This window comes from Canis aureus, chromosome 5 (genome assembly GCF_053574225.1).
Source record: "Canis aureus isolate CA01 chromosome 5, VMU_Caureus_v.1.0, whole genome shotgun sequence".
Classification (NCBI taxonomy): domain Eukaryota; kingdom Metazoa; phylum Chordata; class Mammalia; order Carnivora; family Canidae; genus Canis; species Canis aureus.
Window position 1 is genome coordinate 40321927 of NC_135615.1, and position 19946 is coordinate 40341872.

Genomic DNA, 19946 nt, shown 5'->3' on the forward strand with positions numbered 1-19946 from the left:
TGTAATATACACAAGAAAATGTTTGGCGTTTAAGTGATTATTTTCAATATTATTACTTTTGTTTTTGTTTTTACGATTTATTTATTTATTCATGATAGACAGAGAGAGAGAGAGAGAGAGACGGGCAGAGGGAGAAGTAGGCTCCATGCCTGGAGCCTGACACAGGACTTGATCCCGGGACCCCAGGATTGCACCCTGGGCTAAAGGCAGGCGCTAAACCGCTGAGCCACCCAGGGATCCCCTACTTTTGTGATCTTAAACATTGTAACACTGGTATTTTAAGATTCTTTCATGTTTGAAGATGACATCAAGGATGCTGACCAGTCTAAAACAATGCCCAGGTTCCCTTTTTAACAACCTAAGTGCAGACTGTCAGATTGCAGCCACAAACTGTTCCGTTGCAAGATGTAGTACGCATTATTATAAACAGATGTAGCATTTGCATCCACAGCATCAGCAAGCCGTGTCTGTCTGCATCAGAGCAGTCTGCTCAAATCATGAGCTCTATTTGCTTGCAAATTTGCTTTATAGTAAAATGGAACCTTGGATGTAAATCCAGACATGTATTAGGCTGGTGATGATAAATGAACAAAAGGAGAAGAGCATCAATCCAGTCAGCAGATAGAAACTGAAGGAAAAATGCCATTTGACATGCGTGGATGTGGCATTCTCCTCTCCTCCTCTACCATTCCGTTGTACCCCTCCCTGCACTCTGCAGGCAGCAAGATCCAAAATAAAACTCCAGGTTCTGCACAAAAGATGTTAAGCCACTAGAGAATGGGAAGAGATGAATGGTGACCTGCCAACCACGAGTAATTGAAAGGTGGGTTTAATGTGGTATCAATCCACCTGCCCCCAATAAAAGAGTCAAGTTGAAGTTTAAGTCCAGAAAAGGTGAATTCTCCATGGTATTTTATTTTCTGAGCAAGTCTAATTACAGTAGCTCAGTACACTCCCAAATTTTAGAGATGATATACTGCAGTGACTAAGATCTCCCTTCTTGGACTCAGCCAAACATTGAATCTCAACTTTGCCATTTACAAGCAGGGTGATCTTGGGCGAGTTTCTTAATAATTCTAAGTCTCGTTTTTTTTTTTTCCTCCCTCAGTTTTGATGACGTCCTCTGTACATCTGTGGGCTGCACGTGAAACTGTACCAAGTCAACATGTGGACTTACTAATTCACAAGGCTACGAAGTCCCGTGATAGATGGTAGCTTCAGGCCTGGCTGCCTTCGAAGCCCACACAGTAGCTTCAGGACCTGAGTTCTGCCATGATAGTGTTCAGCCCAACCCCCAAGAATGGGCAAGATGATGGAGCACACCCACATCTCCAAAACTCCCACCGCAGCAGGCCCGGTGGTCCTATGCTTTCCTCTGATTGGTTCAGGCTGTCCAGAGCCGGTCCAATCATGGCACACGGCTGCAAACTGGTGCACTGATTGACTTGCTCTTACATCACATGATCACCCCAGAGGTGGCAGGTGGTGCCACCAGGGACCAGGGTCCCAGAGTGAGGGATAGGTCAATGCATACTAGAAGTCAGCGCTGTTGCAGTAAGGCAAGCAATGCATAGACAATCCAACTCTTTCTTTTCCCTTTTTTTTTTCCCCCTTTCCACTCAGTTCTTTTGTTTGCATGCATGTGTAGTCCCTGGCTTCAAGGGATTACTGAACTCCAGGTCAGTTTTTCATAAAATATGGCTAGTGGACAACTTAAATAAGAATTTTCCATAGTGCTGTTAAAATGGAGTCGAACCTGAAAATTATGCCCAGACGTCTGCATTTTTAATGAGTTCCCTCTGCAATTTTTAAAATTACTAAAAGTTTGAGAATCATTGAAATAGATAACGAAGATAATTTCTCCCATAATAAAGCATTGATTTAGTATACTACATTTCACTGTCACTTCATTATGCCTGTCTGTAAAATAGAGACAATAATATATGACCTCAGCTACCTCAAAGAGCTCTTTGAGGACCAATAATTTCATTTAGTGTTGAATTTTTTTCGGCTCCTTAGAAATAGTGGTAAAATGAATTTTATTAATTTGGCATGCTAATGATAATAGGGTGATCTCTTAAATATACAAGTAATACATGTCATATTTTTAAGATTATGGTATTGAGTTGATAAAACCTCTCTGTGTCTGAGTTGACTCATCTATAGAGAGGAAAAAATCTCTACCAGATTTTATTGAGAAGTAAAATAATTAATTCACATAAAATCCTTAGGATTTTGGCCCATAGTAATCGCTCAGTTGCTCAATTGATAGTTACTCCTACTAGGCTTTTACTGTGTATTTTCTCACTTAATCCTCATAAATCCTGGTAAGTATTTATTACTAAGCCTGTTTACAAATGAGAGACCCAGGGCTCAGAGAGGTTAATTCACTTGTTCAAGATCACAGAGCTCCTATGATAATTAAGTCAAAATAAAATTGAAATTCATAAGTGTTCAGGGGATGCCTTGTATAAACTATCCACTGATAATTCATTATTTCTGAGTGAATTATATGTATTATAATTTAATTATGTGAAAGGGCCAATTAATAAAGTGGTTAGTGGTTAGCATAATGATGCTACTATTACTGTCCATCCTGCCAGACTAAGAAAACAATACTGAAACTTCTGATACATAATTTTGACAGGATATCAATGAGAATTATTTTGCTGAAGACTTAGCTCTCTAGTTAGGGAGTGAAAGTTACCTAAATTGTTCTTCAGGACTAATTTATACAAAGGAAAATTAAGCTCAATATGTTGTTTATTTTTTGCCAGGGAGTTTGTTTATTCTCAGTTTTATTTTTCATCAAGATTTATTTGTAGGCTGTTTCCATTTTTTATCAAACCAAAATTACTGGCACGACTATATTTTAAAATATAAGAAATGTGAGCACTTGATAAGCTTGAGAGAGCATCTATTCTTAATAATAGGGTTTTTTTTTTGTCTGCCTGCCACTCTCCATCTTGACTCTGTGTGCTCAAATAATCAAGGATTCCATCTTAATATAACTTCTCACCTTTATCCATGCTGGTCTCCTCATAGTCCTCTACACAAGTTCACTTCACCTATAAACTTGCTCATGCTGTTCCTCCTCCTGCACTCATAGCTCAACCCTTCCTTCCTGGCTCCCCTCAGGTCTGACCTTCTGTAGGATGCTTTCCTTAACTGCTCCACCCTAAAGTGATCATTCTTCTATTAGCTTTCACTTTCACTTCTTTATAGCTTGTGGTTCTCCTGAGAAATTGCTTGGAATTTAGCTGGAAGACACTGTGCATTGGGTGAATAAACAGGCTGTTTCCTTTGAATTACATGCTAGGAATCTCAGAACAACTCTCAGGGCTGCCCAGAGCAAGGGTAAAGCCTTCACAGGAAGCATTTTTGTCTGAGCCTCGTCTCTGGCTGTTTCACATCTACATGTTTTCCCTTCACACACACACACACACACACACACACACAAACTCACACACATGTCCCTTTCTTAATCACACTGTTCTAATCTATGTTTCATTTTTGTATTCTTGTAATTTAATAGGTCTCCTTAGGTATTTTTTTTTAAAGTGGGTGCAAATTGAAATACAAATGAACAGCTACAAGATAGATGTCATAAGTTTTTGCGTTGCAAGTGACAAAATGTAACCCACCTTAAGCCGGCTTAACTGACATAAAATTGGTTGGTTCATCTAGAAAAAAAATCTGGGGGCTTTCATTGAAACTTGATCTAGAATCTCAGATTTTATCACCCAAAGCTTAGCTACTTTGTAAATCATTGTTCTCTGCCTCCTGTAACATGGGCTTTCTTCTCAGACCTCACCATAATGGCGTCTGGAGGTTCTAAACTCTCTCCTCAGGGAACCATACATCCCAAGCATACAAACCACTAAATTCATAGGAAGGAGGAAGGTTTCTTATGATTGTTTCTATAGGCTTTCCACTTAAGAAATAAATGTGTCTTATTTCAACCTTATTTCATTGGTTCAAATTGGAACATACGTCTTTCTTTGAGCAAATCATTTACAGCCAGAAGTGTAGGAAGCCTTGCAGTCATTGTTTTAAAGAGATCGTATTTAAAGTTGGGGAAAGGTGACTTTAAAAAGGAATTTGGGGTACTGTTAGGAAGTTGGAGTTAGAAGCCTGGGGGCAAAAAAAACTTGACTGATATTCTCTGCATAAGAACTTTTGGAGTTTTTTCCATAATTGTTTTAATCATGTGTAGGTGATAGTAGGTCCTCTGCAAGGTGATGGCAGGATTCTTAAGTATGGGGGTAGTCTTGGACTTTTCTCATAGGTTTCACAGTAGCCACACATGGCTAGTACCCAGCTGGCCTTTGGTGTAATTTATATGGTAGTTCACTTGTGCAGCGGGGCTTTACACTACATCTCATCACCACCAAAAGAGAGCTGGAAGAAAGGCCCTCAGGGATTAGTTTGTGCAGTGAAGGAACAGGCCCAATATGATGGTGACTACTCAAGGGACTTCAGTACTTGGCAGTTTGGGGCTGAGATTGGATAATTCATTAGAGCTAAGATGGAAGATAAGCAGTGTCCTTGTACTTTGTTATAATTGCACTAGGAATATTTTCTATTTTATATATATAAATAAATAACATTTTTCTTATATTTATGTTTATATCTAGAACAAAGAAATCAGGGATAGGTTATAGAACAACTGAGATGAGAACTGAAATAGGACATCTTCCTGCTTTCCCAGCACAAATATCCTACAAAGCATGAGTAACAGGTTATGTTGCCAGATATAGCACTTACAAATATAGCACCCCCAGTTGCATTTGAATTTCAGATAAACCACAAATTAATGTTTTTAATACAAGTGTGGTCCATGCAATATTTATAGCAGTGATACTAGCAATATGAAATCAGGCAGTTTAGTCAAGACTGTCACGGAATTTTGATATATCTAACTTGCATGATGCCTAGCAGCTTTCATAATACTTCAGTGTTTGTGGGAATCAAATGTGGGATGGATTCCTGCTTCCATTGTTTACAGGCTATGTTATCTTTTGTAAATTTCTTCAGTTCTTTGAGCTATAGCTTTATTATCCCCAAAATAGAGGGGGAAAAATGCTCCTACCTTGCAGAGTGATTGTGAGGATTAAGTGCCATGCAATATATAAAAGTTTAATTGACGGCCTGGCATATAGTCAGCTCACAGGAAGTAATAGGCATAAAGTATGAAGGTGTGTATTTGCAGTTGCTCATACAAACCTTTTAAATTCTGTATAGTAATTCGTTTCTCCTCCTGTACAATGTGGGAACAAAAAGATATCGATGGTTAATGAGGAAACCTTTGACTAGTGCTGGTTAGGCATCCTACAAGTATTTAGTTAGGCTCGCTTAGAACACAGCAAGCATGACGGGATGCTGGTAATAGGGGTAAAAGTGCACTCTGCTCATGAAGCTTTGGTTCATGGAGGATGTGTAATGGTGGAGAGACTATATAAAAAGACAGGCCATGCCTGTGGAATTTAAAGATTTCAGGCAGAGGATGAGTTCACATAAACCTTCACAGATGATCTGTCTCCAAATAAAATGATATCTTTTGAGAGAGTATTTTCTCTTCAGTGGCTTTCACCACACATGGCATATATAGGTATTCGATAAATGTTTGCTCAAACAGAAGTAGTATTAGATAAGAATGGTTTTCCACCCCTTGGTAGGAAGGGGAAAGATTGTGTAGCTTCCAAAGCAAGTAGAAATCTATAGAATTGGCATCTATTTCCTATCAAAAGGCTGACCATGTAATTTTTCATCCAAACTAGGACCCTTTAGAAGAGCAAAAAAGAATGCTAATAATAATTGGACAGAAATAGTTGGTGTTGTAGTGGAGCTTTCACAGGCAAAGAAGGATATCTGTTCACCCTACTACAAACATTATCTGGTAGCCAGTGGCTAAAAAATGTGGAGTTCCAGGTAAAAATTTGTATTCTCTCTTCAGACAAATACATAATTCTGATTTGAACAGAAAATGTGGTTTCCCAGGCATATTTTTCACCATGGTCTAAGCCATGTCCACCATGCGTAGAATTAATATTTAATTGCCTATTTTTTTTTCTGGTTGACAGTCACTGAAACATCTTCAGATAATGCACTGGGACTACAACATATAATCTTAAGCCATCACTTCTGGAAACAGCCTAGAGGTCATATGGTTTCATTGTTCCTAAGAGTATAGTAGGCAAGAGGGAAGCAGCTGGGATAGAATGGAAGATCACTTGACTTTATCAAAAAATGTTTTTCAATATTTGTCAATTATACCTTTAAAAAACTCGGGGGAAAAAGACCACATATAAATCCTAATTCTCTGATACAGGTGCCAAACTATGGCCTGAGAGACAAATGCAGCCCAACACCTATAATTGTAAATAAAATCTTATTGGAACACATTAATTCATCTATGGATTATAGATGGTTACTTTCTAATTACAACGGTAGAATTGAGTAGTTGAGAGATAATGTATTTACTACAAAGCCTAAAATATTTACTATCTGACCTTTTACACTAAAAATATGTAACCCCCTGCCATAATCTAATTAAAGTGGTATGTTTTCTCTAGCTTGTTGTTCTCTAATTCCTCCCTCTCCTCTAGTCATAGAATAGCCACTAGTCATAGAATGCCATGCGCCAAATAGAAGCCTAAGAGCCCTGCTTGTGTGGGTTTGCTAAATTGCTCCAAATCCCTGAAAGGGTAGAGGTATGCATGGTGGTTACAGTGTAGACTCTAGAAGCTGACTGTGTGCTTTGCATCCCAATTCTATCAACAGCCAGTTCCAAGAACCTTATCTAGTTATTTAATCTGTCCACATCTTCATTGATTTTCATCTTCAACATCTAATAAGTATATTCTCTAATTAGTCTATACTTCACAGCTGAGAAAATTGACTCCCTGAGATTAAGTTTCAGAGCTCACGCTGGACCTCAAAGCAGCCTGTCTTCAGAGCATAAGCTCTTAAACAATGTTATATGTCAATGTAGAGCTAAAATAATATACTAGACATTAAACGCCACTTCAAAGTATAACAAACACAGTGCTGATATGAGTAGCACACTGTGGTTATTCCTTCATAATTATTATTATTCTACACTCTACAATTAGGGAAGTCCCACATCTTGGGATTGATTCCAAACCAAATTAACTCATGATCTTGGGTCATTGTTCACTGTTGCTCAATATAAAGTATTGATGACAATAATGATAATTAGAGCGACTTGCTTTTAGATCATATTCTTTCCTGTCGACCTAATTTGGTTATGTAATTTTCAAGTTGGTTTGCTATCTGCATCTCTGTTGCACTGCCATGAGCCTGTTCCTTGCCTGACTTGGATTTATTTCACTAGTATAAAAAATAATCTTACTTGTATTGCTTTAAATTAGCTTTGCACAGTGTTTGGATAACACTAATTGGAACAATTATTTATAATAAGGGTGGTTGTGGAGAAGCCACTGAATTTGTTTACCTGTTGGAGAATAATTATGTCATTTACATTCCCTTAGACCACAATTTGAGAATAATATGTGTCTTGGTTTTAATGATACCCTCTTTTTACTAAATAGATCTTGGTATTTGGGGCAGGGAATTGTAGTTTACACTGGAACTAAATCATTAGACACTTTGATCAATCACTTTCCCCCTGGGTGACTAAGAGTAGCTTTCTTTAATTGCAATATGCTAGCACACCTGAGGTGGAGGCTGCATGTTGCTTGCCTTCTGCCAGCAGTCATCACTGAAATTAAAAATGGAAATTAAAAAAATGGAAAAGGACCATACCTTGCCTAATCGTTTCATCCATTCTCTTGTTAAGATGTTTCTGGAGGCCAGTCTTCTGTTTCTTCCAGAATAAAGGAAACTACCAATTCAGTGGGAAAATAAACCTGTTGAACATATGAAAACGTGGAGCAAGTTGAGTAAATTCTATAGTTTTCAAGTTATCATTTTGGGTCATGTAACTATAACTCAAGATTGAATCACTGTTATGAAAATACTTTTTTAAATAGAAAAGCATGTACACTATTACTAAAAATCAGTTTTTCAGCTGGACTTCAAACTTGCATGTCTTAGATTTAGTAAAATATACACGAGTGTGCAAATATATGCTTCTCTGTTCTTGCATATCTGTCTCTTCTTTGAAGCCTCAGCCTCTCTGAAATTTTACTTCTTTGTCCTTAATTCAGTAACATAGCTCTGCTTAGAATTCCTCTCCCTACACAAGGATCAGGAAAATGTTTCTAAGAAGTTATCTAGGGTACTCAGAGGGCTCATTTTATGTATTTACCTTATTTTAAGGAATTCCTGATAAGCAATATTTTAGAACAGTCATTTCATATATGTTGTCTACTTTTTCTAGAACAGTCATTTCATATATGTTGTCTACTCTTTCTAGTTGTGATAGTGGAAAGATTTAAAAATAAAACAAAGTTCAATATCCCTCATAAATATACATGCAGAAATAGTTAAAATATTAGCAAATCAAATTCATCACTCTGTGCAAAAAATATTACATCATGGCCAAGAAAAATTGTCCCAAGAATGCAAGGCTGGTTTAATATACAAAAGTCACTCAGTGTAATTGACCATATTAGAGGGATAACAGAAAATTTTGATAAGATTTAAAGCTCTTTTATTATGAAAAAAGTTCTCAGCTAATCAGGAACTTAAAGGACTTCTACAATCTGATAAAGGATAACTCAAAAAAAATTTAATACTATACTTAATGGTGAAAGCACGGAAGGCTGCCAATACTCTTTACTTCTATCCAAACTTTATTGGGTGTCCCAAACAAAACAGTAAGGCAAGAAAATTATATATGTATATGTATAATCTATAATAGCTATATAAGTATTAATATACATTAATTAAAATATATATAATTAGATAGATAGATAGAGGGATTGTGATCTTGGCTGAGTGTAGACTTAGTGATACATGATTAATGCACTTAGAGACAGTAAAGTGAAGAGAAAAATGCAGAGAGAAACAAAATGAGAGAGCATTTTAAAGAATCCCTGTAGTTGTAGGATATGAGCAGACTACAAAACTAGGGTGACCCTTGCCTCTTCTTCTTGTTTCAAACATATAACTAATTATAGCACTGTCCTGGCAATACCAATTTTTTAAACAAACTAATTTGATTACTTTTCTCTATCCCCATTGCAATCTCCCCATTTGGAATTTCTTTTTTTTTTTTTTTAATTTATTTATGATAGTCACAGAGAGAGAGAGAGAGAGGCAGAGACACAGGCAGAGGGAGAAGCAGGCTCCATGCACCGGGAGCCCGATGTGGGATTCGATCCCGGGTATCCAGGATCACGCCCTGGGCCAAAGGCAGGCGCCAAACCGCTGCGCCACCCAGGGATCCCCCCATTTGGAATTTCCATTTTCTTTGCCTTGATAATTGTAACAACAGGCTTTAGTATGATGCTATTTCTCTTTAAGTAAATCCAAACACCTCTGTAACTTTTAGAGCTCTTTAGAACTTGATCTTAGTATATGTGCTGCTGAAGCGAGCACTGGAGCTTGATCTTATTCCTACGTTCATCCCATATCTCTTGCCCCTTTTTTTTTTTTTTTTTTCTCTTGCCCCTTTGATGCTAACACATTATTCTCTACTCATTCTTAGTTCCTTCATAATGCTCAGCACTCTAAAGCGTGCTTCCCTTCAAATCCCATCAACCAGTTTACCTTCCAATTTTATCCTGATCAATGTGGTATCAACTTAATGTCACTTCCTCAGAGACACCATCTCTAATCTCTCAAGTATGGGACGGGCTTTCCTATCCTGTGTTCTCATAACATTCTGTAGACTTCCCTTCTTCATCAAAGGTATTTTTCACACCATGATTTGTTGTTTCATTGCTATTTTCTGCACTCACTTCCTATGAAAACAGTCATTCTCTTTCTTCTTCAGCACAGTACTTGGCACAGAGAATATACTAATTAAATGTTAAATGTTGAGCAGATGAGCAGGAAGAGAAATTAGTGAAGGAGTGTTTGGGAAAATGGACCTTAAATCAGTAAAGTAAAAGAAATGGCCCTTTAGAAAATTTGTATTTGTGATGTTCATTAAAAATATATAAATTGTTTTTCCATGCTTTTTTTTCTTTTTAAAAAAGATTTTATTGATTGATGATTGATTGATTGATTGGTTGATTTGAAAGAGAATGGGAGAGTGTGCAAGAGGGAGAGGGAGAAGCAGACTTCCTGCTGAGTGGGTAGCCTGAATTGGGGCTCAGTCCTAAGACCCTGGGATCATGACCTGAGCTGAAAGCAAACACTTAGCCAACTGACCCACTCAGGCACTCCTCCATGCTGCTTTTTTGAGTTGCAGAATGTTTTCATCCTATGAAGTGGTTAGTGTTTACTATCTCCAATGTACAAATTCTAGAAATAGTTTCTTTTTTTTTCACTTTGTAAGATGTTATTTTATTTTGCTTACACAAATATACTAGAAAATAGTTTCTGAAAGTGTAGTATATAAACTTTTTGAATTAGGAAAAAATATTTGAGATACAGTGTTGCCTATTTATGATTTTTAAAAAAATTTTTATTGGAGTTAAGTTTGCCAACATATAGCATAACACCCAGTGCTCATCCCGGCAAGTGCCCCCCAGTGCGCATCACCCAGTCACCCCAACCCCCCGCCCACCTCCACTTCCACTACCCCCTTGTTCATTTCCCAGAGTTAGGTGTCTCCAATGTTTGTCACCGTCACTGATATTTTCACTCCTTTCCCTTTATTCCCTTTCACTATTTTGTATATTCCCCAAATGAATGAGACCATATAATGTTTGTCCTTTTCCGATTGACTTATTTCACTCAGCATAATACCCTCCAGGTCCATCCACGTCGAAGCAAATGGTGGGTATTTGTTGTTTCTAATGGCTGAGGAATATTCCATTGTATACATAGACCACATCTTTATCCATTCATCTTTCGATGGACACCGAGGCTCCTTCCACAGTTTGGCTATTGTGGACATTGCTGCTATAAACATTGGGGTGCAGGTGTCCCGGCGTTTCATTGCATCTGGATCTTTGGGGTAAATCCTGCTGGGTCGTAGAGCAGATCTATTTTTAAGTCTTTGAGGAACCTCCACACAGTTTTCAGAGTGTCTGTATCAGTTCACATTCCCACCAATAGTACAACAGGGTTCCCCTTTCTCCACATCCTCTCCAACATTTGTTGTTTCCTGTTTTGTTAATTTTCACCATTCTCACTGGTGTGAGGTGGTATCTCATTGTGGTTTTGATTTGTATTTCCCTGATGGCAAGTGATGCAGAGCATTTTCTCATGTGCTTGTTGGTCATGCATATATCTCCTCTGTGAGATTTCTGTTCATGTCTTTTGCCCATTTCATGATTGGATTGTTTGTTTCTTTGCTGTTGGGTTTAATAAGTTTTTATAGATCCTGGGTACTAGCCCTTTATCTGATAAGTCATTTGCAAATATCTTCTCCCATTCTGTAGGTTGTCTTTTATTTTGGGGATGTCTCTTTTGATGTACAGAAGCTTTTTATCTTGATGAAGTCCCAATAATTCATTTTTGTTTTTGTTTCTGTTGCCTTCATGGATGTATCTTGTAAGAAGCTGCTGTGGCCAAGTTCAAAAAGGGTGTTGGCTGTGTTCTCCTCTAGGATTTTGATGGAATCTTGTCTCCCATTTAGATCTTTCATCCATTTTGAGTTTATCTTTGTGTATGGTGTAAGAAAATGGTCCAGTTTCATTCTTCTGCACTTGGCTGTCCAATTTTCCCAGCACCATTTATTGAAGAGACTGTCTTTTCTCCAGTGGATAGTCTTTCCTGCTTTGTCGAATATTAGTTGACCATAAAGTTGAGGGTCAACTTCTGGATTCTCTATTCTGTTCCACTGATCTATGTGTCTATTTTTGTGTCAGTACCACACTGTCTTGATGACCACAGCTTTGTAGTACAACGTGAAATCTGGCATTGTGATGCCTCCAGCTCTGGTTTACTTTTTCAATATTCCCCTGGGTATTCAGGGTCTTTTCTGATTCCATACAAATCTTAAGATGATTTATTACAACTCTCTGAAGAGAGTCCATGGTATTCTGATAGGGATTGCATTAAATGTGTACATTTCCCTGGGCAGCATTGACATTTTCAGAATATTAATTCTGCCAATCCATGAGCATGTAATATTTTTCCATCACTTTGTGTCTTCCTCAATTTCTTTCAGAAGTGTTCTGTAATTTTTAGGGTATAGATCCTTTCCCTCTTTGGTTAGGTGTATTTCTAGGTCTCTTAGGCTTTTGGGTGTAATTGTAAATGGGATTGACTCCTTAATTTCTCTTTCTTCAGTCTCAGTGTATAGAAATGCCGCTGATTTCTGGGCATTGATTTTGTATCCTGCCACACTGCCGAGTTGCTGTATGAGTTCTAGCAATCTTGGGGTGGAGTCTTTTGGGTTTTCTATGTACAGTATCATGTCATCAGCGAAGAGGGAGAATTTGACTTCTTTTTTGCCAATTTGAATGCCTTTTATTTCTTTTTGTTGTCTGATTGCTGAGGCTAGGACTTCCAGTACTATGTTGAATAGCAGTGGTGAGAATGGACATCCCTGTCTTGTTCCTGATCTTAGGGGAAAGACTCCCCATGTTTCCCCATTGAGAATGATATTGCTGTGGGCTTTTGTAGATGGCTTTTAAGATGCTGAGGAATATTCCCTCTATTGGTACACTCTGAAGAGTTTTGATCAGGAATGGATGCTGTATTTTGTCAAATGCTTCCTCTGCATCTATTGAGAGGATCATATGGTTCTTGTTTTTTCTCTTGCTGATATGATGAATCACATTGATTGCTTTACGAGTGTTGAACCAGCCTTGCATCCCAGGGATAAATCCCACTTGGTCATGGTGAATAATCTTCTTAATGTATTGTTGGATCCTATTGGCTAGTATCTTGCTGAGAATTTTTGCATCTGTGTTCATCAGGGATATTGGTCTATAATTCTCCTTTTTGGTGGGGTCTTTGTCTGGTTTTGGAATTAAGGTGATGCTGGCCTCATAGAATGAGTTTGGAAGTACTCCATCTCTTTCTATCTTTCTGAACAGCTTTAGTAGAATAGGTATAGTTTCTTCTTTAAACGTTTGATAGCATTCCCCTGGGAAGCCATCTGACCCTGGACTTTTGTGTCTTGGGAGGTTTTTGATGACTGCTTCAATTTCCTCCCTGGTTATGGGCCTGTTCAGGTTTTCTATTTCTTCCTGTTCCAGTTTGGTAGTTTGTGGTTTTCCGTAAATGCGTCCATTTCTTCTCGATTGCCTAATTTATTGACATATAGCTGCTCATAATAAGTTTTTAAAATCATTTGTATTTCCTTGGTATTGGTGGTGATCTCTCCTTTCTCATTCATGATTTTATTAATTTGAGTCTTTTCTCTCTTCTTTTTAATAAGGCTGGCTAATGGTTTATCTATCTTATTAATTCTTTCAAAGAACCAACTCCTGGTTTTGTTGATCTGTTTCACAGTTCTTCTGGTCTCTATTTCATTGAGTTCTCCTTGAATCTTTGTTAATTCTCTTTTTCTGCTGGATGTAGGTTCTATTTGCTGTATTTTCTCTAGCTCATTTAGGTGCAAGGTTAGCTTTTGTATTTGAGTTCTTTCCAGTTTTTGAATGGATGCTTGTATTACAATGTATTTCCCTCTTAGGACAGCTTTTGCTGTATCCCAAAGATTTTGAACGGTTGTATCTTCATTCTCATTAATTTCCACGAATCTTTTTAATTCTTCTCTAATTTCCTGGTTGACCCTTTCATCTTTTAGCAGGATGGTCCTTAACCTCCACGTGTTTGAGGTCCTTCCAAACTTCTTCTTGTGATTTAGTTCTAGTTTCAAAGCATTATGGTCTGAAAATATGCAGGGGACGATCCGAATCTTCTGGTATCAGTTAAGACCTATTTGTGACCCAGTATGTGGTCTACTCTGGAGAAAGTTCCCTATGCACTTGAGAAAAATGTGTATTCAGTTGCATTTGGATGTAAAGTTCTGTAAATATCTGTGAAATCCATCTGGTCCAGTGTATCATTTAAAACTCTTGTTTCTTTGTAGATGTGCTTAGAAGATCTGTCGATTGTAGAAAGCACTGTGTTCAAGTCACCAAGTATAAGTGTATTATTATCTAAGTATGTCTGTACTTTGGTTATTAATTGATTGATATACTTGGCAGCTCCCACATTAGGGGCATAAATGTTTATGATTCTTAGTTCCTCTTGTTGGATAGATCCTTTAAATATGATATAGTGTCCCTCTTCATCTCTTACTACAGTCTTTGTATAAACTTTAATTTATCTGATATGAGGATTGCTACCTCTGCTTTCTTATGAGGACCATTTGAATGATAAATGGTTCTCCAACCTTTTATTTTCAGGCTGTAGGTGTCCTTATGTCTAAAATGAGTCTCTTGTAGACAGCAAATAGATGGGTCTTGCTTTTTTATCCAGTCTGAAACCCTGGGCCTTTTGATGGGGTCATTAAGCCCATTCACGTTCAGAGTTACTATTGAAAGATATGAATTTAGTGTCATCATAAAACCTTATTCAGCCCCTGTTTTTGTGAATTATTTCTTTGGGCTTCCTCTTTCTTTCATAGAGTCCCCCTGAATATTTCTTGCCGAGCTGGTTTGGTGGTCACATGTTCTTTCAGTTTCTGCCTCTCTTGGAAGCTCTTTATCTCTCCTATTCTGAATGAGAGCCTGGCTGAATAGAGTATTCTTGGCTGCAGGTTCTTCTCATTTAGGACCCTGAGTATATCCTGCCAGCCTTTCCTGGCCTGCTAGGTCTCTGTGGAGAGGTCTGCTATTAATCTAATATTTTCCCCCATTTAAGTTAGGGATCTCTTGTCTCTTGCTGCTTTAAGGATTTTTCTCTTTCTCTTTGGAATTTGCAAGTTTCACTATTAAATGTCGAGTTGTTGAATGGTTTCTATTGATTTGCCCCCCAGGGGGTAGGGACCTCTCTATCTCCTGGATCTGAATGCCTGTTTCCCTCCCCAGATTAGGGAAGTTCTCAGCTATGATTTGTTCAAATATGCTTTCTGGCCTTCTATCCCTCTCAGTGCCCTCTGGAACCCCAATTATACGTAGATTTTTCTTTCTGAGGCTGTCATTTATTTTCCTTAACTTTTCCTCATGGTCTTTTAATTGCTTTTCTCTTTTTTATTCAGTTTCCTTCCTTGCCATCAACTTGTCTTCTATGACACTCACTCTTTCTTCTACCTCATTGACCCTAGTTGTTAGGACCTCCAGTTTGGATTGCATCTCATTTAGTTGATTTTTAATTTCGGCCTGATTAGATCTAAATTCTGCAGTCATGAAGTCTCTTGAATCCTTTATGCTTTTTTCCAGAGCCACCACTAGCTTTATAATTGTGCTTCTGAATTGGCTTTCTGACATCAAATTGTAATCCAATTTCTGTAACTCTGTGACAGAGAGTACTGTTCCTGATTCTTTCTTTTGTGGTGGGTTTTTCATTTTTTTTTTAATAATAATTTTTTTTATTGGTGTTCAATTTGCCAACATACAGATTATCACCCAGTGCTCATCCAGTCAAGTGCCCCCCTCAGTGCCCGCCGCCCAGTCACCCCCACCCCCCGCCCTCCTCCCCACTCCTAGTTCATTTCCCAGAGTTAGGAGTCTTTCCTTCTAGTCATTTTCCTCAGTGCAGAGTGGCCCAAAACAAGTTGTACTTGATAGAAGTGCAAATTCTTCTCCCTGTAGTATTCCAGCTGTCCTCTCTTTAAATCTCAGGCTGAATTCATAGGTTTTCAGGATGATTTGAAAATTATCTAGGTAAGTTTGTGGGCACAGGTGACTTGGGGACCCTACTCTTCACCATCTTGCCCCACCTCCTAGAAATAGTTTTTTATAAACTATGGCAAGATGTGGCAAACCTTAGATTAGAAACTTTTGATTCTAAATTCATGTGTTATAGTTAGCATAAGTAACACTAGCTGCTGTAACAACTCAAAAGTATAATGCTTAACACAATGAAGTTTCTTTCTTATTAATTTTAAAGAGCCAGGTGGAGGTGGAGGCTCAGGAGTGTTCTGCAGTATACATTCTTCAGGGACCTAGACTCTCTTCATGCTGTGCCTCTTCTATTTTCAGGAAATGGCTTCAATAATTCAATAATACATAAGTATCATCCATTTGACAGGGTGAGAAAAAAGTAAGAGAGAAGAACAGAGGAAAAGTAAATTGATTGTAGTGCTTAAACCATTGAGAAAAGAAGAGGGTGTACTTGGGAAGAGAAGATGGGTTTTAGGAGTATCTAGTCAATCACTGCCAAAACATATACATTAGATAATTCATTTATATTTTTGCAGTGAGTATCACTTACTACAATTGGGGATTGTTTTAAAATATAGAGAAACATTGGTGAATAAAACATAACTCGAACTCCATGAGGCTTGTATCCTAATGAGGGGGAACAGATTAAAAAAAAGACAAAAATATTTTTTGTAGAGAAAAGAAAAGCAGTATACAAGTATATATAAAATAGCCAAAGAATTGGCAGCCCATGTAGCTCAGCAGTTTAGAGCTGCCTTCAGCCCAGGGTGTGATCCTGGAGAATCAACTCCCACATTGGGCTCCCTGCATGGAGCCTGCTTCTCCCTCTACCTGTCACTGCCTCTCTCTCTCTGTGTGTCTCTAGTGAATAAATAAATAAAATCTTTTTAAAAAATAAATAAAATAGCCAAAGAAAATATTTCTTATCAGCTGATATTTGCAGACAGAGCTGAAGGAAGTAAAGAAACAATGCATGTGGATATAGGAAGGTAAGAATTTTGGCAGAGAACAGGGATTGCAAATGCCTCATGGTGCTGGATGTGTTGAAAGATCGGTAAGATGACTATTCTGGCTAGAGCAGTGTGAGAGGGAGAGGGTGATAGAAGATAAAGTCAGCAAAGCCCTGGGTTAGCAGTTCAGGTAGGCTCTGTAGACCATCATGGGAATGGGCCTGGCAAGATAATGGAAGAGTAAAATGATAAGACATATTTTCAAAGTGTCCTTAGAGGAAAATAGTTAGGCAGCTATAGAACAGCCTAGTTGTTCTTTGAACTATAGTGCATTGTAATCTCTCACGTATTTTACTTTTTAAAAAATATTGAGGTATAATGTACATAGAGAAATACTCATTGTTTTTGGAGTAGAGTTCTGTGAGTTTTGATAAGCACATTCAGTCATGTAACCACCACTACAATCATTACCCCCTCATAATTCCCTTGTAGGTAACTCCTCCATCTCCAGGGCCTAGCAACCATGGATTTATTTTGTTTCCCTATAATGATGTCTTTTCCAGAAGATCCTCTCAGTGGAATCAGAGTATGTAATCTTTTGAGTTTGACTTCTTTACTTAGCATTATATGTTTATGATTCATCTGTGGTATTGTGTATTTCAATATTTTTTCCTTTTCATTATACAGTAGTATGCTAGTAAATGGAGGTACCACAATTTATTTTTCCATTCACCAAATTTTTTTTCAGTGTTCAGCAATTATAAGTAAATCTTCAAAAAATAGTGATTCTTTTTGTGTGGTTTTTTTTTTGTTGTTTTTTTTTTCTTTTTGTGTGTTAATGCAAGTTTTCATTTGCCTTGAGTAAACATCAAAATTGGGATATTTTACTTTTAAGGATCCAATATAACTAGACATTAAACTACACAGGAAAGTCATTCATTCATTAATTGAACACATATGAAGGCCATACCTGCACAATGTGAAAACCACCACAATGACAGCATCAGGCAAAGTCCCCTTCTCTGTATAATATGGAGACATGGATATGCCTACCATACTCCAGATATTGTTCTAGGCACTAGAAACATAACAAAGGACAAAACTGAATTATCTCTTTCTGTTATATAAGCAATATAATAAGGAAAGAACAAGACCTGATAAGTACCAAAACATTTAGATTTAATTTAAATTGAATTTAAATTAGTATTGTGGAAGAGGGTAACTCAATCAGAGGAGATTTCTCTGAGAAACACACATTTAGGCTGTTGCTAGAAAGATAAGGAAGAGCCATCAATCCTAACTCTGGAACGAAGATATTTAGGGCAGTGATACACTTAGGACAAAGGCCTTAGTGTGGGAACTGTCAGTGAATATCGAATGAGTTAGAGTAATTGACAGGTATTGAGCAACTGTATGTCAGTCAAAAGGCTAAGTTAGTAACTTGTGTTCCAAGTCTTAGCATATTCTTCATTTGAATAGAATACCTGAATTGCTGGTAAAAATGTTAATCTGTGAAATATGGAGTAATGATTAGACTTTATAAGGAAGAGTGTCCAGGTATCCATAGCATGGTGATTACCACTGCTCTTCTATGCTAGAAATAAATTAAAGCTGAATGAGTAAGTAGGAGGAAGCTCACTACATGGCTGTCTGCACATACAGTGGGTATAATTTAACGTGATACCTCAGTGCCTTTCACAATGGCATCTCACTTACTCCTAAAAAAATAAAAAGGAATAGATAGCAAGCCAGAGGTCTCAAGCAGTATGTCAAGATACTTTATAGAGCAAAAGAAAAGCTATAAAACATAGCAAACCAACAACCAAAAACTCACTGACAGCTAAAAGAAATGGGCTGCTTCAAGCTGCATTTTCTCTGGTTCTGTGATTCAGTGTCCCTCTTTCTCAAATGTATATTTTTTTCTGAGATATTAAAGCCTCATGGAGAAGATGCATGGCATTTTCATTTCAGTACTACTTTGTACCAGCCTTCATGATCTTTCATTATGTCTATTTTTGTTTGTTTTATATAGACGTGGCAATTGTGGGTGTAATTTTGTAAGTATAGGTTAGAAAAGTCCGTGTAGGATGAGAATTTACCTTGGATCAATCACATTATCTAAGTGCTTGGAAACATAAGTGACCACAACTCAAAACACTTATCTAAACATTGCCATATATTTTCTGCTGTCTTAACTACATTATGATCAGAACAAAAATTCTATTTGATACATAGTGATACTTCAGAGCTGGAACCAACCTGAAAACAGAGTAATTAAATACAGGGTTAGGACTTAGGCCAAAGAATATCTTCAAATTTATCGATGTTTGTGGATTTAGAGGTTAGGGTGCGTGCGTGTGTGTGTGTGTATGTGTGTGTATTATACACTGGGGATGGGAAGATTTATTGAAATTGAGAAGTGGGGCTTTAGACTGCCAACAGGGATTTATAATAGCATGTTTAATCTTCTTAGTTACTGAAAATGTGAATAGATGGTGTAGAATTGGATTAAAGGAGCTCTGGTCAAATGAATCTATGTGTATGTTTATGCTGGTTATCTATCTAAACACCAGTGGAAAAATGGTAAAAGTTAAAAGAAAAATAAAGATAAAAGTCTACAAAGAAAAAGAGTGACATAGAAGAGCCAGATGAGACATGTCAATAGCATACCTAAGGACACAGATGAAAGAATGGCCACAGACTAGCGGAGCGAATGAAGCTGAAATCCACCTGCCCAGAGTGCAGCAGCCAATTCACAACAATTTGATGTTAGACCCAGAACCTCAGAAACATTCTAGATTTGGAGCTACTGTGTAATTCTAAAGGAAAGGAAGAGATAGAAAGCTGAATTTAGAGAATTATTTGAGAAACTGTGTGAGTGAATTACTGCCCTACTCCACCTTACCTCACCCCACCCCACCCCACACCACCCCACACTATCGCTTCTCCCTTGTCACACACTTACAGCCACTCTTTGCTCACCCTCAAAAGACAATGATTTCATTTGCTGGGTGAGTTGAACCAGACACCTCCAGATTGGTATCAGACCACATGACTGCAACTTTCTGTCACAGGTTTTTGTGTATATTTGTTTTCATGACTGCTGGCTATAATGCTACACAGATGAACCATACATATTTTTTCAGTATATGGTTATAAAAACAGTTACCTT

The 19946-nt window shown here is 37.6% G+C and overlaps 1 long non-coding RNA gene across 1 annotated transcript in view; it reads right to left on the reverse strand.

Moving 5' to 3' along the window:
• The window catches only part of LOC144313403 (uncharacterized), a 43781-nt gene extending 24250 nt beyond the window's left edge, over window positions 1–19531 (reverse strand). The window contains exons 1-3 of the long non-coding RNA XR_013379062.1: window positions 19445–19531; window positions 17745–17852; window positions 7789–7892 (exon numbers count right to left, since the gene is read on the reverse strand). This is a non-coding gene — a long non-coding RNA (uncharacterized LOC144313403). The remainder of the gene's footprint in view (window positions 1–7788; window positions 7893–17744; window positions 17853–19444) is intronic.
• Window positions 19532–19946: the final 415 nt, after the last annotated feature.